Raw genomic sequence first — 25,271 nt, 5'->3', positions numbered from 1 at the left:
CTGCCAGCATACAGATGCATGAGGGAAACATGAGGGCTTTGCAAAACAGTTGTGCTAAAAATAATTTTCGGTGTTATTTTTAACAATGTTATCACGGATGAAGAAAGGTAGAAGTTTGTATCCCGGGATATTTCTTTCTCTTGCTTTACAGGGTAAACACTACAAATCCTTGAGTGTTTGTTTGGCTAGGTAATGCTTTCCAAAAGTATGTCAATGAAGTAGGCATCGGAGTCATAAAATACTTTCCTATATTTAGATTTTAAGTATGCAATAGAAAGTCATTAACTTTTAGACTCCTAAGCACCAAAATTGCTTCTGAAAAGGGGGCTTGGCTGTTAAGACCAGTTAATTGAAACAATGAATATTTTAATATTGCCATAAATGCGCTGTCAGTGTTTTGCCATCAGCAGTGTTAGTAGGCTCAGGTATCTCCTAGTAAGTTTGGTTGCTGTGAGGGCATGAGAAGGATCCTGAAACTGACTAAGGGTTAACTGATTACCAGTTAATTGGTTAATTTAGAGAATTATGTTTTTAACTTCATACGCATGCCAAAAAAAATCCAGTTGCACAGAATCATAGAGTAATTTAGGCTAGAAGGGATCTCTGGGGGTCATCTTTCTAGCCCCCTGCTCAAAGCAGGTGCATGGTACATGATTTTGCATGTCTTTGATAATTTACCTTTGCCTGGTTTTGATTTGTGTAAGAAAAATTAACTATTCAGGTCTTTTTTTGAGTCGTAGAGAGGCAAATGCCAAAGAGGGGTAAAAATTAAGCCAGAAGTATTTTACAGAGAAGTTGATCCAGATAGCGTTGAAGTGTCACCAAAATACCCCACACCACATATACTGATTTTATTTTTAGAACAAATATTGCTCTTGGGTAGCACAGGGGACTTAGTTTGAGCATTTGTGAATTATTTTTAAATTGTTCTTTTCATTGCTGGCTAATATAATGAAGGAATTGGTAAATAGTAAGAGCAAAGGCTATACAGCATTTTGTAGCCAGTGGTTCTGTTTAGACTTAATCCCTATAATGCAGTGTTAAAATTTACAAAACAGCTTGTAATTGCAGTAGCTTATTTAAACCAGCTATTTGTGGTTATGTCTGCTGAGGAAACTTAAACTTCAATGTTCCCCAGCCATCTAATAGCAGCAAATTGACTGCGGGTCTCTTGTAAGAATATCTAAATGTAGGCTGTTGAATAATCCCTTTGGGGGCCCTGTAACTATTTTTGTGCCTGGATATGCGTCATCAGTGGGTATTTTCTCTGGTGACTAGCTTACATCAGTAGGTCTCCTACCATACACTCTATCAGTGAGTGACTTATGATTGATGGGAGTCACGGCTGCTGTTTAGCTTTTATCTGTGACCTCAAATAATGGACAACAGGAATTTCCAGGCTGTTAAATTCCTTGAATGACTGAAGACACGGGATGGCTCTGCTGATAAATGCAGGTAGTACCCAGATACTGGGTGTTCACCGGGGGCCAAGGCGGGGAGGAAGGAGAGGGGGGTTCCTCGGCTGCAAGGCGGTGAATCCGGCTCCGATGCGTAGTCAAAAGGTAGGCTCCCCCGGACGCTGGGGAAGCGGCCGCGCCGGAGGACCGCCAAGCGACCGCGATGCTCTGACTAACTCTCCCGAGCTCTCCAGCCATATGCCTCCGCTGGTGGCAGTGGCGTTTCGATGTGTTTAACTGGCTGATCTTTAGGGCAGTTCGTCGGTCTGTTTTATCCCAGGGAGACGTGCAGTTTGCAGCTCTGTGGAGGGAAGTGCTGTGGAATTTTCAGCTGCAGCCTGATTGTTTTCTTAACCCTTTTTGTTACTGCCCCTGAGCAGCGAGCGGATTTACTGGAGTGCTTAACCCAGGTGCTATCTGGGCTAAATCTGAAGGTGCAGTAGGCTATGTGGTTTTAAGGTTAAGTTGCACCTGCCACAGTGACCCACTGAGCATGCGGCCATAGTTTGTTTCCTGGTGTTCAGTAGTTCATATTACGAAAATAAGGACTGCAGAGACTAAAGTATCCCCTCTTTCTCCTTCCACTCTGCCTTTCTGTCAGAAGCTAACATGCGAAATGGGGCTGCAAGACAGCTACGAGATTTTTGTGAGGGTTACCTGTGATGAATTTAGCAGCTTGAGTCAGCCCTACAGCGAGGCACTTTGTCATTTCTTCTTCTTTCCCCCCTGTTCTTCCCTTTCTCTCCCAGGCTCAGTCCCTTTGATACAGCTGTGATAGGAAACAGGAGATCAGCTCTCTGTGAACTCGAGCTCAGAAGTCTCTCAAGCCCTTCTCCAGGCAACCAGGGAGTAAAATGACAGACATGGATGCTCTTGGTGTGATTGATGATTAAGAAAAGTCCTTAATGCTGTTTATTGCGTGGCATTGTTTGGCTGAGGGAGGATAGCAGCTGGATCCAAATTCCTCCTTACCACTTCTTCCTGTTGGCAGGTGGCCCTCTGCATGGGCTGGGCTGGCAAACTCTCACGCGAGTCTTACTTATTTGAGTGCCTACTATTGTTTTTCACTCAGGTGACAGCAGATTGGGTTTTTTGCAGGATTTTGAGACTTGAAAACTTTCAGAGGGAAATCAGGAGCTTCGTTTTAACTTGCCTGTGTGTCTCCTCCTCCGCATGTACTAGCCCAGAGGTCGTAGTTAATGAATGAAACCAGGCTTCCTGCAGGAGCCAGTTAACCCACGTCTGTGCATCTGCTGACACAGTGCTTACATAAAGCTACCTTCGGTGGCAGTGCATGTGCTGGCGTAGTGTGGCTGCCCTCGCTCTGAGCCATACAGGTTAGGTATACCTTTCCATTCCTTGCAGACAGGTGCTTGGTACAACACACATGCTGGGTCTGAGGCAGGTTTCCTCATCTGCTTTCTGGCTAATTGAGTGCTGGTTAAGAACTGCATCTGACAGAAGTAGTAGGAAGAGAAGCAGCAATTAAAAAGAGGCTTGAAAGATCAAGGGAGGGGAGGAAATGAAAAGGTTTTCATTGAACTGTGATTTACAAGCATACTCTTCCTTTGTTTCTATATCTTTTGGGGTTTTTTTCAGTCACTTCAGTAAGACTTTGTGATTCATGACAAACTAGTTATATAATTCAAAATCTGTAAAAGGTTAAGCACAAAAAGCTTGATGAATCTTGAGTAATTTGCATTAAAATTCAGTGAATTTTCCTGGGGTACTGTGCTTAGAAAATGTGATGTTTGCTAACTGGTTGATGTTGCTATATGTATTGTTTGCCACAGCTTTCTAGAAATCATTATGGCCAGCTACACATGAATGTCTTTTTGGCTAATTTTGACCCCCTTTTCCCCTGTTTTTAGGGGGATTGTATTTTAGGGTAGTTCATAGTGTTTTAGGGTAGCTTTCATTTACAGCGTTTGTGCGAAAGCTCAGCATCACCAACTTTCCAGAACAGCTCCACAGGCCTTCAGAACATTTCAGAAAGGGTTGTTGTTTGCTAGGAAAAAGCGTTAACAAGTTGCCTGCCGTTTCCTGATGCTTGGCACTGGGGCTATCTGCAAGGCAGAGGGATGAAGTCCAAACTGACGTGTGGCGCTGTGTGTAGGTACCTCCCTGTGTGCTGTGACAGAGGTGTTGCACTGAGGACAAACTAATGCAGGTGTGCTGACCCTGCAGTGAAGTCACACCAGGTGGATACCTGGGTTCATATGCCTACTCCCTGTTGACTTCAGCGACAGTCAGTGCAGGCACCAAGTTCTGCTTGCACAGCTTGAATTGTGGAACAATGACTGCGGTGGCTAAAGCCTTGTTTTTCCAGAAGAGCCTTCACCTGTTCAGTGGCCACCTTTAAAATCCTGTCAGTTGCCCTGGACAATAGCTAACCAGGTATTTAATCTAGTTAAAATAATTAGGTGTTGTGAGCAAGGGATACTGCACTTTCACTGGAAGTCAAAGCATCTGCTGCTGCATCTTGTAATAAGCCTACTGGCAAACCTCTCCGTCTTCCAGCGAAGCGTGTTGGTGTTTCAGTGTGCAGCTAGTTCCCAGTGGGCACAGGACTGTAATTACCATACCTGGGAGGTGAAAACAGAGACTGAATCTGACACGGGAATATCAGGGGCTTCATTTTGAAATTTTTTTAAAGATTAAATACAATTCATTTCTCTCCTACCTGTTAAATCTATGACTGCACACTCTGTACAGCTGCTGTAGCGTCAGGATATTTGTTGAGGGTCATAACAATGAATTGGTATTTAATAGTTTTGTATCATTTTGACAAAGTACTCTCAGTGCTTAAATACTCTTGAGAATAAAGAGGTGCGCTGGGATAGGCAGAACAGCAAAGGTAATACGAAGCTCACCTTGCCCATGGCCCTCCCTTCTGACAGCACTATCTTGTTTGAAGAGTGACTGTATGGAGCAGGCAGTGCTGCTCAGTCATTAGCAAGGTCATTAACGCAAGTAGAGTTATGTTGCTACTGTGAGCCAGCTATATGCTGTAAAAGTATTCTGAAATATGAGGCAAAGTAGTGATTTCACTACTTCAGGACACACAGTATCTCTTGATTGTGTTAGTTCAGAATCATTTTACTATAGTCATAAATACTTGATCTCTCAGGGTGATCTTTGTGTTTCCATAAAGTCCCATTGAAATCAATGAACCAGTTCCTAGATACTAGGAAACTCCAGTTTTGGTCAGCTTGTGTGAGGAAGGGCTTGGATAGTTCCACTGGTTTGTTTTGGGCTTTGTTTCTTCAAGTGTCGTGGAGGAAATATGGGTTAGCTGTTTAGACATTATTTTGCTGCAGGGAAAAATAAGTAGCTACTCACAAACATTGTTGATGTTTGTAGTGAGTGGAGTGATAAAGAGTGAAGAGGAAGAAAAGCAATGCAGTGAAATAGTATAAGGAAAATACAGAGTAAAGAAAAGTTAGCAAAGTGAAAAAAGGTATTGGTATTTTGGTTTTGTGCTATTTAATTTTTTTAATCCTATTGATAAAATAAATGAAGAGCCTTCCATCTTTTTTGATGTTATTGTGTACAATAATGTGAATGAATGAGTCAGATAACACTTCAGCTCTTCCTGCACACTCTGTGCCTGATGACCTTGGCCCTGAAAACTTTGCTCATCAGCTCAGTCCTTCCTGCAAGTGGTCAGTGACTTTCATAAGACTGTTAGAGATCCAGGACCAGGCTGTCAGTAAATTAATAGATTTGTAAATGTTACCCTGGCATCAAGTTAGTTTGAAAGGAATCCACCCATTTGTTTGCACATGGGGAAGAAGAGAGAAGAAAAATACTACAGGTGAAGCCTGTGTACAGATGGGAAGGTACCTCCCCATTACGTCAGTAGACTGGTACCAGCTCCTGTAAACTGTGGCAAAGTCTTTTCTTCGTCTCCGGTTTTGTTTCCTGTATATACACAGTGCAGTAATTCCTGTAGGGATTTTTGCTCTTGGTAGTATTTCTCTTTAGTGCCACAAAGTGAACATTTTTTGTGCAGGACCTCAAACAGCTCAACGAGTGGTGTGCTGCCAGTGACTCAGTGCAGAGTCCCTGTCCATCTGCTTGCAGCCACAAGCACTCCCTACCAGCCTCCTATTTTCAGATGCAAAGCTATACATAAATGCTGAGATAGGAGTGAGGAAGGGACAGGGTTGTTCTGGATAAAGAGGTCCTGTACCCCAAGGAAACAGCGAGGAAAGAAGCTTCATTCCAACCCAGGTTAAAGTCTTCCTGAGACAGATCCTGGCCCTTCGCAGGGAGTTCAGATTGGCTTGGAAACTTGGTGTAAAGGAGGCGAGAAAGAAATGTCATGCACTGACATCCCCAGGAACCTTGATAATGTCAGGACACCTGACAGTACACTGGTACTTCAAAAATATCACTGTTGTGAAGGATTTACATGATACTGCAATAGTTAATAACGTGTGCAGTACAAGGCACTAATTCAAGATTGCTGTGGAGTTTGCCAAGTGTCTGTAGTTTCATGTCATGTCTTCGTCCCTTTGCAGACAGACCTTTAGCATTGAGGAGTTTTCCAGAAACTTGTCCAGCCTTTCTTTTTCTCAAGCACAATTGCTAGTTCCTACCCTACTAGTTAGACATAACAGCAACTAACTTAAAAAATGGAATTCCTTATCACGTAGTCATTTTGTTTTCACAAACTTACATACTCAAGGACAGACTCTCTGAAGATTTTCTTCTTGTGCACTTATTTATACTTTAGGCAGTGAAGTGAATGTATGTTTGGGGATTGCTCTGCATGCTGCTTGTGACTATCTTTTTGGTCAGGGACAGAGGAGATACAAAGTCAGTCTGTGAGGTCCTGACATCTGCTGTCTCTTGCTTGGGAGGTAGGATATCAATCTGCAGTGTGAAACTCCTTCCTCCCTTCCAGGGAATTCCATTTCCATATACAAAGGCCAGCCAGAAATCTTAATCTGTAAATCTGTAATTTGGGAATGAGAAAGAAATGGGGTTATGACAACTAGGAGACACAAACCACTTTAAACCTTCTTTCACTAATGTGCAGGGAGAAGTAATAGTAACCAGATTTTCATAGTGTAACCAAATCATGGAGCATCACATGAGTAAAGAGAATAGGAACCTCTGAGGTTGCTTTGCTAGTAGATCTTAATCCTCTGTAAAGATGAGGGCCATGTGCCAATGAAATACAGCCCGTCTTTAAATGAGAACGGTGGCGATTTTTCACCCTCTTGACTCTTGTCCAGGAGCTCAGGTCTCATTCCACCAGAAGCTTGCCACTGGTTACAGAGGGAGCAAGGTTGCAAATCAGAAGATCAGTTGCTTTTCTTAGTTTAGCATTTTATACTCTGATTGACATTAAATTAGATAGCATAGTGCTAAAAACATCAAAGCCAAGATCACCTAAAGGGAATAGCAGTCTCAAAGAGGTATAAAGGAGTGAAATGGTGCAAATGAGCAGAAGGAGTATTAGGTTAACTACCAGGAGAAAAATCATTACGGTGAAGGTCTTTCTCCTGATGGAAACCAGAAGGGCTGATGAGTTTGAGTAACTCAAAAATGACCTAGACAAAACATTGTAAAATATACTACACAGATTTTTCTTATTTGCATATGAGATGATCTAATAGACTTTGGCCATTTCCTTTTCCTAATTTCCGGCATTCTATGATCACTTTTAAAAAAGGTAATTTTCTTGCCTGTCTCACTGCAAGCCTTCTTCCTGAAGGTTTTTGGCACTTTCTACCACAAACGGAGACATTTGCAGAAATCCAACATGGTGGTATTTTCAAGACTCCAGACTGATTTTTCATGGCCATATCTTGCCGTTGCTCCATTGTAAAATTCCCAGAATACTTGAAGGAAGTTTTGCATTAAAATTGTATGGTATTTATATCTAGCTGCTCTTTAGAGGCCCGAGTCATATCAATGCTCTATTCCCAGAGTAGCCTTCTTCCAGTTCTTTAAAGCTACAATTTAGCTTTACAGGAAATAATAATCATGCCTACCATACTGTAACTAAAATATTCAGACACATGAATCTTTTTCTCGACTTCCTATAAAAATGTCATTTGTAGCTTTATTTTGTTTGTTCTGGTTTGACTATAATATAAACAAGAATTTATTAAAGCGTTAGCTCTAAGTTGCTCTCTCTTTCTTGAGACTGCAAGGTCTTACAAAAAATAGTATTGAAACTGCAGGGCAAAAACACATATTAACAGAAAAATGAATAATGAGTCTGTTTTCATATGGATTTTTTAAAAAGTACAGCTTGTAGTTGAACTAAATGTACTATTTCTTCCACTGCAGCCAGGAAGCCCTCATAGACTTTTGACAGCGCTGCCAAAAAATTAATGCTTCAGCTGTTTAACAGATATCAAAAGCTTGTTTGACAATTGTAATCTCTTCCAGGAATTTCCTTTCCCATTTTCCTTCCCTATAAAAACTGATAACAAGATGCTTATATAGTAGAATTGGAAAGTCAGAGGTATGTTACAAAGCGTTGTTCATTCCTTCCAGCCTCACGAGAAGAGGCACGGCATCTCCACAGCAGGCTAGGAAACGCGGGCACTCCATTGTGTAAGTAGCATTTGCTTCGAGGATTAACCACTTGCCAAGATAGCACAGATTTAAATGTTTCCTAAGCCATTTTTGAAATTTTACGTAACGTGGCAACCAACAGGAGAGCTGTTGGAGATGTCTGGGTAGGAACTCAAAGCAGTGACCAAGGAAAGACAAAAACAAAGGAAGCAGAGAAATACACTGCCTGTGCCAGCATCAGTTGACACAGCAGAACTTAAAGGCAAGGGAAAGCAGCACCAGCCCGGCCTCTCTCAAATTTCTGTCCTCACTTTTACACGCAACAAGATGTGACAAACTGAAATGAGATGCAGCTTGAACTTTTGTTCTGAAGCGTATCGAAAAGGCATGGACTCAAAGGTCAGAATTGTTCCCTTTTCTGTAACAAATTCCCAGGACAGCTGTTAATACTACTCTGTCTTTTAAGGCTAATCTTTAATAGTGTTCACAGATACGTAATATGAAATATATAGTATTACTGTGGCTGTGGTGAGGAGCAGTTTGTTCTTCTCTAATGATAGCAAGGAGATTCTGTGTTAGGGAGAGTGAGATAATTAAAGAGGGTGCCAATAAAAAAGTCACTGTGTTTGCGGAGGGTGCCCTTGTGTTCAGCAAATGCCAATTAGAGAAATGTCACTTTATGTGTACAATGGGTTATTATTGCACAAACACTTGTACAATTATGCCCTGGGTCAGAAGGGCAAGTTACCTTTGCCTCCCAGCCATTATTTTAAAGCAAACAACTGTCAGGCACACAAATATCAGGCTTTGAGGAAGGGAAACAGCAAAGTAATGACTGAAAATGCAGTTAAAAAGAGTCAATGTAACAAGCATTGGCATTGTGGGAGGTAATTTTTACCGTGTCTGCACTACATGGATTAGAAACATCATCTTTATATAAAGGAGAAGCGAACACTTCCTTCCACCACTTAAATAAAGCCAATGTACTGTTATGTTGTTGTGATGCTTGGAAATGGGAAGAGAATATACATTTCTTTCAGTTACTTTCTTTGATACTGAAATGTTTGTAGTCCACGTGCCTTTGTAAACGAGTTTGTGTACTTCCTTCTGTTGTGCGACCAATGGTTTGGTATCACCAACATCTTCCTGGCATGTCCTGCTCTCAGCTCTTGTGTGGCTCTGACTGACTTCAGTAAATGGAATAAAGGGCAGTTCTGCAAGTGACCTGGTGCAAGACATAGCCTTGGGTGTTTATTACTTGCAGCTGTTTGTAGGTCTTTTACTTGGTATTTTATTTTGCATGTTTTGCCTGAAGCTTCATTAGATTCAAGTCTAAAGAGGCAGAAGGCTCCGTGGATGCTGTGGCCACCTCGGGTGCGTACAGGATAGCTGCGCTATATGTGGATTCTTGAGTTTTGCTCTAAGGCTGTCAGGTTTATCTTCCTTTCCAATGTGGTTGCCATCTGTGCTTGTGCTGACTTCTCTCCAGGTCATAAGAAAGAACACACTTCAGCAGGGATTGTGCTGTCATCGGTGGCCTGAACCTTTATGCGTGCTTGACCTCATACCTCTAGGAAGCTCAGACGGCAAAGATAGCGCAGACCTTTGTGGCAACACCTTCTGGGGCGCGTGGGCTGCCGGTTAGGTTGCCCTGCTTCCATATATGCCGAGGTATTTTCATTGACACGCTCTTTTCACAGGTTTGAAATCTCTGCGGCTTTGAAGTACCAGCTTTCCCTAAAGAGGAAGCACTGCGCTCGCCCGAGGACCTGCTCGAACCCAGCATCTGCTGGGGCAGGATGGGGTGACAGAAGTTAAATGGAGAGCATTAGTTTGAAAAATTTTATGAGATCACCAGCCTTTTAAATTGGTTTACACAGATGGCTGTCGGGTTTGTTGCTTTGTCCTTGCTAAATAGTAACTGTTTATGGAAAAATGAATTGCTTTGCAGAAGGAGGTCCCAAAGCTCATGCTGTTGTTTCCCTTACTGGAGATCTTCATGTTATTATGGGCATACAAAGATTTGGCCTGAAACGGAGATTAATTATGAAGCGCACAGTGAATAATTAACTGTTTGACTTGTTCCTAAGCTCTGTAGTCACCAGGTTAGAAATGATTTCCCAAACTGCAGGAGATAAGAGAAGGTTATTCCTGGTTTCACAACGTCTGTATTGTTAGGGCTTTGTGCTGTGTGTACTGTGACATCAGCTGATACCTACGCAAGTTGGGTCCAGCTTCTCATCCAAACCACTTCCTGGGGTTTTCTTGGGTAATGGCAGTGATTCAGAAGACACCACAGTGCCTCAGAAAGCCGTTTCTTACATGTCACATCCAGACTGTGTGACCGGGAAGAAATGAGGCTCTTAGGAAAGAGTTTTGATCTTAAAAATACCCACTTTTTTTGTTTGTTCTGCATTCAGATTTAGATGTACATTGCTTGGCTTGTGTCCTACTGACCTGTTCATAGACTTGTGGTATGTATTGTGGAAGATGTAGGAATATGATGTACAATATGCGTGAGGCAGGAGCCTGAGCCAGCCTCCAGGCAGAGATGCTGATTTTGCATCCACAATTGTTCCTACCCGGCAAAAAACCCACAAGAAATAGACAGGATAAAAATTTTTAAAAGAAATCAAATCTAAATAATGGTACTCTGCACTTTTGCAGGACTGTCTACTTAAGAAGCTGAGAGTGAGTTAAAAACATTGATGAAGCCTCTGTTCTGTGAGGTGGGTATGTGTTTTTATTACTATTTTGAAAAAGCGTAGAACATTCAAACCATTTGCCTGAGTCCAGGGACGCATAGCTATTTAAGAGCCATGAATAGAGTCCATAGCACGTGTTCAGATCCATACTTACAAATAAGGTCTTTTGCCCTCCTCTGGACGGAAGGGATGAGTTTTTGCATTCTGTTAGCATTTGAAGTGGCTTTTTAAATTTTCAATTTCTGACTAATGGAATAAGTGAGTGTCGCAGATACTTTTGCTCTGCTGTCCTCCTGCTCTTTTTGTGTGGCCTTAGATCACAGTTTGGGGAGATAACAATGTGTGATAGGGGAGTCAGTAGAAGTCAGACGTGTCCACTGGATCCAGGCCAAATATAATCTGGGGTTTAGAAATGTTCAGTGTGTTTCACTAATTTTTTCTTTTACCATTTTGTCACGGTCAGATGCACCAGCAGTCTTTTAATAAATCACCTTCTGCTTTGAGACTTGCAGCTTAGGTTCGCAGACCCATGAGGGCTAGATAATTTGAGTAAGTCTGAGAAGTGAAAGTGAATATTTGTAGGTGCAGCAGCTACAGGCGGCAAAACTAGTGAATCATTGTAATTTTGATAGCCTTTGTCATTACAAGATACTGCATGTAAAAACATCAGCCCTGCTTGCCCTCTGCATGAGCAGCTCGGATGTGGACCCTCAGTGCTTCCGTGCACCAGGCTGGTCACCCGCCCCTGCTCAAGCACCCCGCTCCTGGGGGACTTGTTTTCGGCAGTGACCTGGAGAAACTCTCTTGGGTTCTTGGTTATTTGCACCTGTTTCCCTTTTGGCTGTGGAAGATAAACCCAGTGAGTGGGCTTCTGCCTCCTGCTTCATGCCATTGGGATCCTGGACTTGCTGTGGCAAGGAATAAGTCAGGATTGGAATGTGCCTCTTTAAGGATTTGGGTTTTTCTTTAAACCAGTGTTTGCCTTTAAAAATAATTTTTGAGTAAATTACTCTGACAGTAAGTACCAGAATAGATATCGATAAAATATGAATTTATGCACGCCAGAATTTATCTCTTTTGCGTCTATGCACAAATACATACTGAAAATTGACTCTAGCTGCATATGGCTCCCAATCTCTTCCCTTCCCTGGCTGTCAGCTTCTCCTTACCTGGATGAATAAAAGGGAGCAGAGTGCTGGACCACAAGCTGAAGGTGGGTGTAGCAGAAAAGTTATATTCAAAATGTTTTACTCTGGGACATCATTGTGGCTCCTCAAGTGCCTCTCAGTTCAGATGAAAATCGCATTAAAAATACGACACAGTTTGATGCCAGTCTTAGCTTCACACTCTGAAAAAGGAATGAAAATACTCAGAAGGTGAGTTACCTATATGCTTATTTGCTTTCTGGGTGATAGAGGCTGTGCAAAAGCTTTTATTGCTTTAGAAGCTTTTCAGTACACATTATGGCTGTTAATTAAAATTACTTATTTGTCAATCTGAAATTTACACTTGGTTGAATTAGAGATGACAGGCCTGCTTGTAGTCTGTTCAGTAAGGCTATAAGAAAGTTGAGATACCTCCACCCCAAGACCTTCCATTTTCTGAATGTAAGCACCATTTATTTTGCTCAGTTCTGAAGCATTTTAAGTTCAAAATCAATGGTGAGATTTGTAATACATCATTTGATTCAAATTATGCAAATCCATTGCTGTAGCGTAAAATGCTGTAAGGTCTTTGGGAGGGAAACCCCCCGCTTCTTCTGCCTTGACATGCCCAGAGGCGAAAGGTGAAGGTTTCCCATGTTGCTGCAGCACCCGCGGTGGGATGGCACAGCTTGCTGCCCTTGCTGCCTGCACTGTGCTGCCAGAAAACCCGCGCCAGTCACTTCAACACTTTGATGTGAACAGACTCCTCAGAGTCTCCAAAATGGGGAAGTTATGAGCCAGTGTTAGGTGTAGTTTCCATTAATCATTAATCATAAGTTATTGATTGTCAGTGTTATTACAGCGTTATCTTGGCTTCTGGGCTTCTGGGGTCATGTGGGTGGGCAGCAAAGTGGTTGTCTTCTGTTGCTGATGCTCTAGTCAGCTGGTAAGGGAGCTGAAATGGTCACAGCTGGTTGGAGGTTTCTTTGGAGATTCTTTTTTGCTGCTGCCTTTAGAAACCAAACATGAGGCCACAGCTTTCTGTCCTGTTATAGCATTAAGTTATATTGTCAAATTCAGAGCAGTTAGATCAAGTTTTAAAGATATCTAGGGGGAAAAACAGAGAGAGAAGCAGCTAAGGAGGAACAGAAGACAAAACTGGTTGAAGAACTTTTAAATGGCAGAAGATTCTGAAATACTTTACCTCTGCTCTAAACTAGGACAAACCCTTGACAGCTCTTACACAGTGAGATATCTTATTTCAGAACATTTAAAATATTGCTTCAGTTTTATTTTACATAAAGATATTTTGATAGTGTAAAGGTATTCCAACTCATCTCATATGTCTTGTTAAATTATAATTCACTGGTATCATAACAATACTGTTAAACTGTTAGCATTGAAGTATTTTGTTATATCACAAGGCCTATTACTTTTATTAATCTTAATTTAAACCAGGGACAAAATTTTCTATTTTTTATGGAACTTTTCAATTCTATAAAATCAGTATGTTTTTCTTTTAGGAAATCCTTTCAGTATGAAAAGTTTGGATGAGTTACAGTTTTACAAATTTCTTCTGTTCTTACTATGCAGTTTCAATTTTTAAAATGAGTGAAATGTGCCTTCTTTTATTGTCTATAAACCCTATAAACCCTAGAAATACATATTTATGACTGCGTTGGATTTCAGCGCAGATAGGGCTGACTTTTCATTTCTGTGAGAATGTTTACAATTGAACGGTCTCAGGAATAAAAACACAGCTTTTTTACGCTTATGTTTTACGAATATAGAACTTGCACACACTCTGAGCCATGAACCAAAAGCTTCAGATTTAGCCAGCAGAGAGGAAGGAATTTGTCTGCTCTACAGCAAGAGGAAGTATTTGCTGTGTTATTGTAGTACATGGCCTTTTGCCATCTTTGATAAAGTATTTAAGGGTTGTGCACCCAAAGTCTGCTGCCCTCTTGACCCATCATCCATCACCGGCTGTAGATGAGGTAGATGAGACGCAGCTCCATAGGAGAGCCATTGTTTCAGCCCCGTGCAGCTCCTCCGGGAACGGAAGCTGCAGACAAAGCAGATCCCTGTGATTTACCGCACCACTCAGCCTCCTGGCGTTTTCTGTTTTACCTATACCTTTTCTGACCCCTCTCTGGGCCGGCCAAGGTGGACAGACACACGAGGAAGCTGTAGGATTGATCTGCTTTCCACTCAGCTTCACTGGGTGTGAATGAGATGAGCATCTGCAGGTTTTTTTTCTGTATTAAAAAGGAAAAGCAGAGACAATTATCACAGCACTGTGCCTTGGCATTACATTTAAATTTATTTCCCTTTTGACTATTCAACACTGTTGATAGGTGATGCTTAAAACACTGAATTGCCCATCATTTTTCTAGCGCACTCTGAATTGCCCAGTCTTTTTTTCTTCCCTCTCTGAAATCAGTTCTGGTTACAGAGATGCCAGCATCCCCAGTAAGTATGCCAAGAATGTACAGTTATACTTTATACTGCTAAATTAACAGACAGGAATAGTCACACCAAACCAGATTCAGCTCCCAGATGGGAAAGTGTCTTCTCTAGCCCAAATTTTAATGACTTTTTTACATGAGAAAGTTTCACCAATATAGCATACAGTGTGATTTAAAACAAATGCTGTCATCTCTCTATGTTGGTGACAGGTAACTTGCAGAAAACAGTCATGATTTCTTTGTTTTCAGTAACCAACCAAGGGTTGGAAATGTCTGGATATTTAGGTAGGTTAGGTCTTCTCTTAGTATCTTAAACGATTTAAATTTAAAAAGATTATTTTTAGTTAAGCACTGGTTTGAAGTGAAAACCAGGGTCTGATTCTTATTCAATTTGTTATATATGCAATTCTCTTAGCTTTGTGAATTTAGTTATAATTTACATTCCTGTAAGTGTCAGGGGAATGAGTTCTAGATGGCATAACAACAATATCAGAAGAGCTAACTTCAGTTGTTGCAGTATGTGATGCTGATGGTGTGAAATATTCTCAGACAGACATTTCTGTCTCCTGACCAAGAAGGGTCTGTTCATGAGATGATGAAATCTGTGGTCTTTAACAATTTGCTTGTGCCAGCTGGAATACCACGGCAGATTTTGCCCCCCTGCAAATTTTAACAATGACTATGTTATGATGAAATGAGGCAGAAGTTTTATGATTGGATTAAAAGAAGGGTCTTCCACTTTTTATGCACACTTTACCTAAGAGGTGCTGAAGTTCATAGCCTGACTACTCCTTGGAACTGCTTTAGGTTCCTGCCATGAAGCCGAGTGAGATAATGCATGTGCTAGAAGAAAAAGTTAAAAGGTGCATACACGGGCATTTGGATAGAAATACACAATTCTCTGTGATTGTGCCAGACACTGTAAATACCATATCTCCCAGTCATTGCAGGTGCTCAGACACTGGGAAGATACTTTAGATGGGATTACTTTGTGCATTCTCCAGTTCACAGTATTTCTAGTTTTCAGTGCACTGTACTACTCTATTCCTGTTTATAAATCTTTTAAGTGTGCACATTAAAAAAGTAATTAAATTGTCATCATAATTTATAGTATGCCTGAAGTCAATCACCTAATTAAACGGAAAGAGCAGAGAGGTAGTAGGTTCATAAGCATTTATTAAGTACTACAGTATTAATTATGCAGGACTTTTGAACCAAGCAAAAGAGGAAAGAATGGAAACACCAATCTAAAAAGGCTTTCCATTGCTACCCTTCTCAATTTAATAATATGAGACACACCCCCACCCCCAGTTGGCAGGACAACACTAATGCTTTCTTTTTGTTAATTTTTAATGAAATTATGATGGAGTTTTTTTATGACAATCACTTGCAGCATTTTCCTGTAATATTTTTGAAAGAATAATATGTCTTCATGCAGGGGCCTATAAATACGTGAGTAGAATTGGAAGATACATTTAGAGTTATGGTTTGGGGTGGACTGCGCAGAAACAGACTCTTGGTCATCACTCCTCAGCGTCTCAGTCGGGGAGTGGAGCCTGTGCCAGTCCCAGAAGAAGAGCTCAGGGGGCAGTGGAAGTGCGGGCTAAGCCCGAAAGAGGAGGCTCTGGGTGACACTGGAAGAGCGGTGGGGATGGGTCGGGACACCACGGTCAGGAGAAGGTTTGCTCTTTCTTTGCAACCTTTCTCCCACCTCTAGCTGTAAACCCGTGTTGCTTGGCTGAAAGCAGAGGGTACGAGCTGCTGGCTCACCCCACAAGGACCAGGGTCAGGAGGAGACTCTGCAAGGCTCTGGGTTGGAGCCAAGAAATGGAAGTGCATTGTATTAGTGAGCTTGGGAAACAGGGATATCTTACAATATCTGGTTTGTATTTTGCTGCATCATATGAACTGCCTCAACACAGGAAGGTGATGAGGATGGAGTAGAAGCCTTATGTTTAGAATTTCTTCTTTTTTCCTAGTTTGTTAAAAAATTAAAATCCCTGGTAACACACTCAAGTAGGCTTACCTGCGTTCCGTGTTGTTTCTGGGGTTTTCATTTCAGCCTCAGTGGCCTTTACACATTAATGTTAGACATTCAAACTTCTCTCTCAGATAGCAGAGGGGTCTGACCCTGCAGACGGGGCCTCGAGCCCTGGCTGTGCTGAAGTAGCCCATGGGGCTTTAGGGGAGAGCATGAGTGAGCAGGCACACAGGCAGCTGCCAGGAGCATTTCAGAGGTTTCTGATCTGTTACTGATCCATCAGTCTGCAGTGAACAGGGCCTTACTGGTCCTTGGGGATACAAATGCAGCCAGTAGGCAAACAACTGTAATAAACCAGGATGAAGACCCGTAAGTATTTTGAACAGAATTCAGTTTATATTTTGCAACTCCATTGGATGTTGATGCTGAGGACTAGACCAAAATCCTGGGAAAGGAACATCTTTGCTTTTTTCCTACAAAAACTTGTAGCAACAAAAGCCTCTCTCCAGTTCACCAGAGGTGAGGCCTTTAAAAGACCTTTAGATCAGAGGTCTTTAAAAAAAAAGATGGCCAAAACCCTTCCATATAAATGGACAGGAAGGTGTTAGAGACTTACTTGTACTGTCATTATCAAATTGATGTAACATATTTGGAACCTAACAGCACAGGCATCAGTTTATCTTACAGTATATTAAATAAGAATTCATTCACAACATAAGGGCAGCATCTAAAAGTTGGATCTGACTTATCTGAAAACTGGAGAACCAGTTCAATAGCTCTTTTTTTGGATGAAATTGAGATTGTGTGATTGGAATATCAATCCCTGCCGAAGGCCATTTCTTTTCACAGTCTTTAATAGGCTGCACTGAATTGACAGTAAAACAACAAAAAAGAAAAGCTAGAATGAACAATCAAGAAAATTCACTGTGTATGGGTTTTTCTTTTATACAGAAAGCATTGAATCTATTTGGCCATGAGCACTGCAGTATTCTGTACCATCTTCTTTCATTCAAGGATGCAGAGGATTGTATGCTAAGTCCTGATCCAGCAGTTTAGATTGCAACACCATGTCTTCTTCTCCTGCGCACCCGCTGAGACACGGGTTTTCATGCCTTGCTGGAGGGAGACCTGTGGTTACCACTCTTAATCTGTTTATTATTGTAATTACTGTTTCAAAAAGATATAATTGGGATTCCCTTTACAACAAAGACAATGTTTTACCTTATATGGAGCAAATCAAATTATTGACAGCTCTTCACCCCAGAACTCATAATAACCCTATAATGAGTACAGTCATTATGCTTCAGATTAGCACTGCAGCAGTGTTATATAAGGAATCTAACTTGACAGTTGTCTGGGGAAAAGAATTATGTATATAAATATATATATATATGTATATATAAAAAAGGTGGTGGCCTAACCAAGGTCTCAGGTGACATAATACAAGTTGGGTTATATAATCCATTTTATGGTCAATAAGCCTGTCTTCTGAGCTGCGTATTGGAAAACTTAACGCTTGTCTGTTTGTATCAGACTTTACAGCTCTCTCTTTAATATAGAAATTGCTCCTGCCATGCTATTAAGTGTGTTTTCAGCTTCTCATGCTGGCAATAGGCAGAAGAAGTCTCGGCAGTGGTGTCCTCTCTTTGTTGAAGCAGTGAAAAACTAGAAAGCCCAAACCTTCCTCGTACTGATTCTGAAAACAAGTTAGATGAGTATTATATTGCAAGTATTTGAAGCAACTGTGGAGCGAGCCGTTCAGATACCCTCTGCCAATTTTTTAGTCAAAACAGAGAAAAAAAGTCTGCTCTTCACATGTGAGAGCCCCTTTAACCCTTTCTTTAGGCATATATTTTCATTGGGAAAATATACTAGTTTTATGTTACAGGCAAATAATTGATTTAAAGTCCCAGATCCTACTTCAGCGCATGTGCATACATGCATACATACAATGATGTACCAAATGGATGTTGTATTTTAAATCCATGACTGGAAATATTTGTGAATCCTCAGGTATTGAAACTGGTGCAGGTGTTCTCTTGTGGATGAAGAGCTTGACCACCTGAGTCTGTCTTTATGGGTTGCTCAGAAATCACTCAGGGGGGTCTGTGTTAGGCACTGGCAGAGTTAGGACAGGTGGGTGTTTGGTAGCACATGCCTTGTGTGCACAGTGTATGACTCCAGGCAGCTGAGCCAAAGACTGGCTCTGTGAGCGTGAGCAGGCCACCAGCTTCTCCTGTGCTCCTGGACCTCCTCTGTGTTGGGAGCACAGGGATGTCACAGTCATTAATGTGTATCAGGTGAAGGATGTTATTTAAAAATCAAAGTATATGGTGCCCTTGCCATGACTGCAGCCTGACTAGGCATATCAGAAGCTGCTTTTAAATTCCTGCTACTGGAACTTAGTGTGGCCTTGACAGCCTTCAGACACTCTGTGTAAATGCTCAGGTGGTCTTGGTGATGACGTGGCTTCACTCCTAGCAATACCTAATGGAGGTGACATATGTTTAAATAAGGAGGTAACACTCCTTGTTCAAGTTTGGGCAGAAGTTCCCTGGAATTACAGAGCACATCCTGAAGAACAGCAGTATTAAATTCCAGCTATCATCTCATTAATGTGCATATTGATCTTGTATGTGTGATTTTCTCAAGGTGTTTCTTGGGAGAACAATATTAAATTTGAAAGAACAAATGCCACTATAAAGCAGGGAGATGTGCGATGACATATTTGTAACTTCAAGCTTCATGAAATAAATTCCTAACTAGACTTAGTGCAAACATTTCAAACCCTCTTTAGCCCACAAAATCAAGAGCCAAAAGCTAACGTCGATTCATAGGACTCTTCGGGAAGATGGAAGAACCCAAAGTCAAGATGAAGGAGTATTTGAGACAAGAAATTTAGGTACACTGAGTCTGGAGAAAGTGTAAATCAGAGCTTTAACTGCACATATGCAAAAGGTCTGGAAAGAGCAGGGCAAGGTATTTTCAGATGTTATTGAAGAGAAAATGGGGAAAATACTGTGGTTAAGCTGCAGCAGGGAATACTTTGCTAGACTGTTCAGTATTGGAAAGGGGTTACTACTATGCACATTTAGGTCAGTGGAGCAAACTGCCATGGGAGGGTGTGGAGTCAGTCATGGCTAGACTAGGTAAGTGTCTATTATAGATGATCTAGGATGACCCATTTAGAGGTGGCTTCCAACACAAGTGCTTCTGTGATTTTCTCTTCAGGTACAGCTCTTGTCCGATTGACTTGTTCTTCCAGTTAGTATTTATTACAGCCCTATTGACAAAAAAGCCCTCTGTACTAAGAACAGCATGTAAGCTAGAAATATTACCAAGTACGTTTGTGTTTATGAATAATCTCTTGAAATCTGTGTTAAAATATCTTATAAATGTTTAGACTATTCTTAAAACATTTTACTTTGTTTCTTAAATGAAAACTTTTTTTTTTTCCCCACAGAAATGTCTTCATATTTTAAAGATGGGAAATGTATAAATTTTTAGAGAACAATATTACACAGGAGGTGAGATATACTCTGTCCCCATACCCACATGAACTACATCTCTCCTCCTACAAGTGTTCATTGTAGTGCTAGTTCCCAGGAAAGGATTTAGAGGACCTACAGATCAGTAAGCCGATGCATGTGTGTGTACATGCGTATGTGCATACCTTTAGGTATTAGTATGATAGCCTTAATAGTTACTGTAGTCAGTGGAATTTTTAATTGATCCTAGGGCACAGAAGACTCGTTTTCTCTATTCCATGTTATTATTTCTTTCATGACACTGTATTGTTCAAAAGCAGACTCTATTGTTAAGTAATTAAAATCAGTGCATGGGGAAAGATTCACTTTTATCAACAGAAGAAGCATAATGTATAGCTAACCACCCTTATCAGGGAAAATAATTTCTCTTTGGGCTCAATCCAACTTCCATTGACTTTTACAATACTTGGATCAAGTTCCATTGACTTTTACAATACTTGGATCAAGCTTTCTAATCATGATGCTGTGATGATGTGCAAACCCACTGGGGACTTTATTGCTCATTGCCAGTACTAGTTGTAATGAAACGATATGAAAAACACTGGAACATAGGTGCCAAAACTAGATCTGCAGTTCAAGTTAAGGATTTCTTTCACTTGTCAGAAAGAAAAGAAGTAGCCCCAGCAAAGGTAATTCTGACTCCATTTACTTATCCTCTTTAAATCCCATCTGAAGCTACTGTAGGATTGGTGTATTAGTAAGAAATCCTTAGAGAAGTGGTAAGACATGCTTTACGTATCCTAAGGGCATACTAGGTATAGTGAGCCTGCCTGGAGCCTTTTCCTGGGGTCTCCTAATTCTGCTCGTCTCTTTCTGATAGAAAAATAGCTTGTTTTCTTTGAGTGCTTGCTCTTTTATCATTTAAGTGGTTTCTGGTGGTCACAAAGGTTCTGGAACAGCATGATAACGGTTTGGGATATAATTGTCTGAATTTTAATATATCTGTTGTAACTTCCTGAATGAGAATTGGTGGTATTCATCTCTGGAAACACTCAAGTGGGAATGTGAATAACTCTTTAGAGATGTAGAATTCAGTAGAGGTCTTTTTTGTCCTTTTTTCTCTAACTTATCACCTTCTTAGTCTTTAATTGTGTCTGACTTTCTGAATGATCACTATTGGTTGTTGTGCATTTTATTGCTCACGAGAATCCTTTAACGATTTCTTATGTTTCTTAGCAGTGGCATTGTTTTCCTGGCAGAAACATTTTTGCTGCCTAGCATGTTGACTGTGTTATCTGAAAGTGTTTTTAGGTCCATGCACTTTCTTGGCTCCTTTCCTAGGGCAGTTTTTCCTCAGCTGGACTTTCTACAGTCAGTGTGGCCTCTCAACATTTTCCTGTTTTTATTAATTTCTGAGCAGAAGCCCTAACATAGAATCAAACCTTGAGGTTTTAAGGGGACAAGTCTCAATGAAATCGCCACCTTGCAGTCCTTGGTCTTTTGCTTGCAGCTGCACTAAAGCTCTGCTGAAAACATCAGAGAGAGCAAAGGCAGCTTAAACCCATTTTTTTAATTTGTCTGGTTCCTGGGGCAACCAGGCCTTGGAGATACACCCCGCTAATAGGAAACACCCTCAGAAGACCAGGTTTAGCTAATACCTGATAGTCTCTAAGTCAGCCATAAGGTCTCTTTCTTTCATTTAGTGGTAGGGATGGACTTTCGGACACAGACATGAATAAATTCAGTGAAGTCTCTGCTCACCAGCATTGCCATTTGTGTTTCAAAGGTCAATAATTTTCTTCTTTAAAATATATTGCTTTTTAGTGACCTTTCTGGGGATGGTAAATAAAGGTAGTTTAGAGAGGGATCGGTTTAGTACACTGTTTCGGAGTCTTTCTTTTATTCTGATTCTGTTGTTTTGGCCATCACAGAAGGCTATCATGGTAGCACTTTGCTCACAACAACATTCATGAATCCTGAAAATTCAAGATAAAACCTGTGTGTCTGCCCTAAAGTAATGAGTCTTCTGTCAACTACTGCATCATGGAGAATTGTTACTTAGAGCTTTTAAGTTCAGTTTCTTCAGCTAGTACTGCAGTGATAAGGAAGTTGAAACTTTCCATCTTGCCTTTTCTGTAACTCTTCGTCTGTGCTGCAGATCTCAGATAGTGGACAGGTGTTGCCTTTGCAAGGGGCCATAAAGGTTGAAGATGACATTGCCCATGGATCATCATTATTTACTAGCTAGAAATTACACCACTATACTGGTTGAAAGAGCTGTGGAAGTTCTCTGTTTCTTACACCAGGAAAAGCTGTCTGGGTTGGCTTGGGTTGAAGGTCAGTGGAGGGCTCACATTGGCTGAGGTAGGAAACGTGAGCCTCCAGCCAGTGAGGAGCAAGTGGGGACAGGAGTACCTTCAGCTTCCACAGCTAGAGGAAGAGGGCTTCTGTCATAGGTCTTAGCCACCAGCAGTCTTCCTTTAAATGAGACATGCTGGGGTAGATTGGATAGCCACAGGCTTTTGTATTGTGTGTGTTCCTACATGATGTTGTGGAGAACTGGTTGAAATTCATATGAAAAACTATACCAGAACGTGTCTTGTAACTGTACTTGTCCTCCAAAACCTATCCTTTTATCTGAGATTATTCTCCAGGCTGTTGATTACATTTTTCAGAGCTGCAGTATTCTTGGTGATGATTGCATCAGGTCCATCAGTTGTTATTTCCAGGTCCTCAATTTTCTTTTCAGCCTCCTGCCGTTTCAATCCCAAAACTTCAAGCTTCCTGTCCATGGAAACCATAGTAGCCCGGATTAGGTCCAACCTTCCAGAAATGTGTAGTGCATGTCTTGTAAAGAAATTAGAGAACCTTGAGTGGCCAAGGACCACAGCTCTAGGTGTTGCTAAACCAAAGGCAGGTAAGCAGGTGAGCCCTTTTAACAGGCTGAAAACCATGTATGAATATGCTGCCAGATACCTCACTGATCTTAATTTCCTCAAGGGCATGTTAAAGTCACCTCCCGTTCTCTTATGAAAATAAGAGACAACAGTGTTAAAATCTTAAATCACTTGGGTGATTGTGACCAGCAGGTCATACCATATAGCATAACTGGAAAATTTCTTTTCACACAGCTCCTGAAAGCAGATCCACAAATTCCTTTTAAAATACATCTTAAATCAGCTGTGATTTTCATGATCTTAGTGAATTTGGTTGTTTTCCTAAAGCTGCCCACCTAGTCCCAGGCACTTGGTTTGGCATGATTTTTCCCATGTACACTGTGGTCCTTCCTTCTCCACCCAGGGAGGAGGCTGTGCCTGCAGAAGGCACCAGCACCAAGCTCACTGTCTACTTCCCTCTTCCCACGGCTCTGGGGAAGAGCGCTCAGCCTGGTCTGAGCCTTGCTGCTGTGGGCAGGGCTAGGTGGGTGAGCTTTCTCCTCCAAAATAGTGGTGGAGCAGCAGCTGGGGTCAGCTGTAGGCGTGCTGGAGACTTCCTTTACATGTGGAAATACCGTAACCTTTCCCATCAGGGCACGTGTGGTGAGACATTTTATCTCTGCGTTTCTGCAGAAGTGGCTGAGATGGTAAGACTCCCGTTAGTGGCAGAAGCCAGTATTGAAGTCTTTGTGAAGGGCTTCTCACGCCAGTCAAAGGAAGAACGTGCCTATTTTACAGATTTTTGTTGTCATAGCTGTCTTGACCAAAAGCGTAAAGAGGCTTGATCCTTGACTTGATCCCTGACTGACACAAAAGCTCTCACTGTGGATACACTTAGGACAAACCTTTACTTCTACTGAAACACTTTTTGCTTGCTGGATGAGGAAAGAAGGACCTCAGGAAAAAGCTGTGCCAGCAAATAACATGATTTTGCTGGTATGAATGAAGGCTGTGCTGGGAACACACTGTCAGTACAGTTTGCTAGGACAGCTGCACCAGCAGAGCTATCCTATTCTGGATACAGCCTTGTCTTCTGTTCCAGTTTGTCATGCATGATTTATCTTTCTGTCACCTCTTCAGGTCCCTAGGCACCTCTCAGCGTAAAAAGAAATTAAAACACAATACGGATGAGTCTGCTCTGTATTGGAGTCTTGACCTTTAATATATCTGGTTTTCATACTGCAACTTTTCCAGCAAATAGGCTGTCCTACAAGAACTGAGGTTGCTTTAGTGATCTGCAGAGGTCCCACCTCAGCCATGCTTCAGTTTTATTTGTTTCCACCTACAAACTCTTGAGCTGCCTGAAATGCCTGTGAGAGGAGATAAAGTTTTCAGATTGCCAGGGAGATCATAACCATGAACTCTAGTGGTCGAATGAGGAAAAAAACCTATCATTAAAAATCAGAGAAAACAGCCTGGCAACCCATGTCTCAGAAGGATTGCTCAATGTTTTGTCCTGTTTTACCACTTTAATTTTTATCAGACTTTGAGTTTTGTTTTTTTTCCCCTTGATGCTCTCATTACATTTTCCTTCGTTTATTAAGGAAAGGGTTTGTATCTTGCTCTGTGCTTTTGTGGCAGCATTTCTCCTGAGCAGACTGGTATGTCGCTCTGATGGCAAGTTCGCAGTCAGACTCCTTAGATCAATAAACCATCTTAGTTAGTTGTTGAGTATACCAGATTTGAATTTTAAAAATCCACAGTAGCACTTAAAATACCACAGAGGCCAAAACGTGATATAAATTTTAAGAGGTATCTGAAGAATTGCTCTGTATTTCAGTCATAAAGCTTTGCCAGCATTACCTTTTGACCAGATCACTGTTTGATTGGGTTTGTCTCATGTTTTTTTCTCTGCAACTATTGAAGGTGTTGGGTTTTTTCTTCCCCAAGAGACAGACAACTGTGTCTTTAAAGAAACAGAACAACTGTGTCAACAGATGGGAGAGAAAATGCTGTGTCTGAAATAGTGCTAGGAATAAACCATGTTAAAAATAGGTAGTCTTGCCACAACTGTTTCTTTGTCCAATGTGGAAATCCTTCTTTCCCATACTAGTGTGTTATCAAAACTATACTAAACCCCTGCTACAAACACTGCCAAATTAGTCTATAAAAATCTTGCCAGAACAATAGCTACCCTTTTCCTGCCTAATTGTAATACTCATGCTAGTAAAGGAGAAAGGCTAAGGAAGCTGTGCTGCCACAGGAGAGCTCTTCACAATTCCTGTGACAGACCCCTGGGCAGCAGCAACTAAAACACAGCTCTTGCACTTGTGGATATAGATTTTAATGATGTGACCCCTCTCTCCATCCCCAACAGTACTAGGACAATTAGGACACCAGTGTTGTTTCACTCCTAGGTATGGAGAGAAATAGTTTTCCTGTCCCACAAACTATCTGGGGAGAACCCATGGCAGTTTTGCTAACAAGTTGGGTTTTGTAAAAAGAAAACTCTTGCCCTCTCCAAAATAGGAAAGCAAGTTGAACTACGCTCAGACGTGCTTGTTACTAGCAGAATTACAGCAGCAGTTTAGACATTGCCTTTCTGCTTTCC

General features: G+C 41.3%; 1 protein-coding gene across 12 annotated transcripts in view; it reads left to right on the top strand.

The window, feature by feature from the left end:
• The window catches only part of HIVEP2 (HIVEP zinc finger 2), a 142,859-nt gene that overhangs the window by 55,129 nt on the left and 62,459 nt on the right, over positions 1-25,271 (top strand). For 7 of the 12 annotated variants that reach the window (XM_074862712.1, XM_074862713.1, XM_074862700.1 and 4 more), the window contains one exon: positions 10,665-10,726. The exons of 1 other annotated variant lie outside the window; for it this stretch is intronic. The gene's annotated coding sequence lies outside the window, so the exon portion shown is untranslated. Of the gene's footprint in view, positions 1-9,697; positions 9,889-10,664; positions 10,731-11,860; positions 12,079-25,271 lie in introns of all 12 variants that reach the window. 4 more of the 12 variants (XM_074862703.1, XM_074862702.1, XM_074862709.1 and 1 more) reach the window with 3 other exon arrangements.

This window comes from Strix uralensis, chromosome 3, assembly GCF_047716275.1.
Source record: "Strix uralensis isolate ZFMK-TIS-50842 chromosome 3, bStrUra1, whole genome shotgun sequence".
NCBI lineage: Eukaryota > Metazoa > Chordata > Aves > Strigiformes > Strigidae > Strix > Strix uralensis.
The sequence above is the reverse complement of the archived record's forward strand: the minus strand, read 5'-3'. Positions and strand labels throughout refer to the sequence as shown.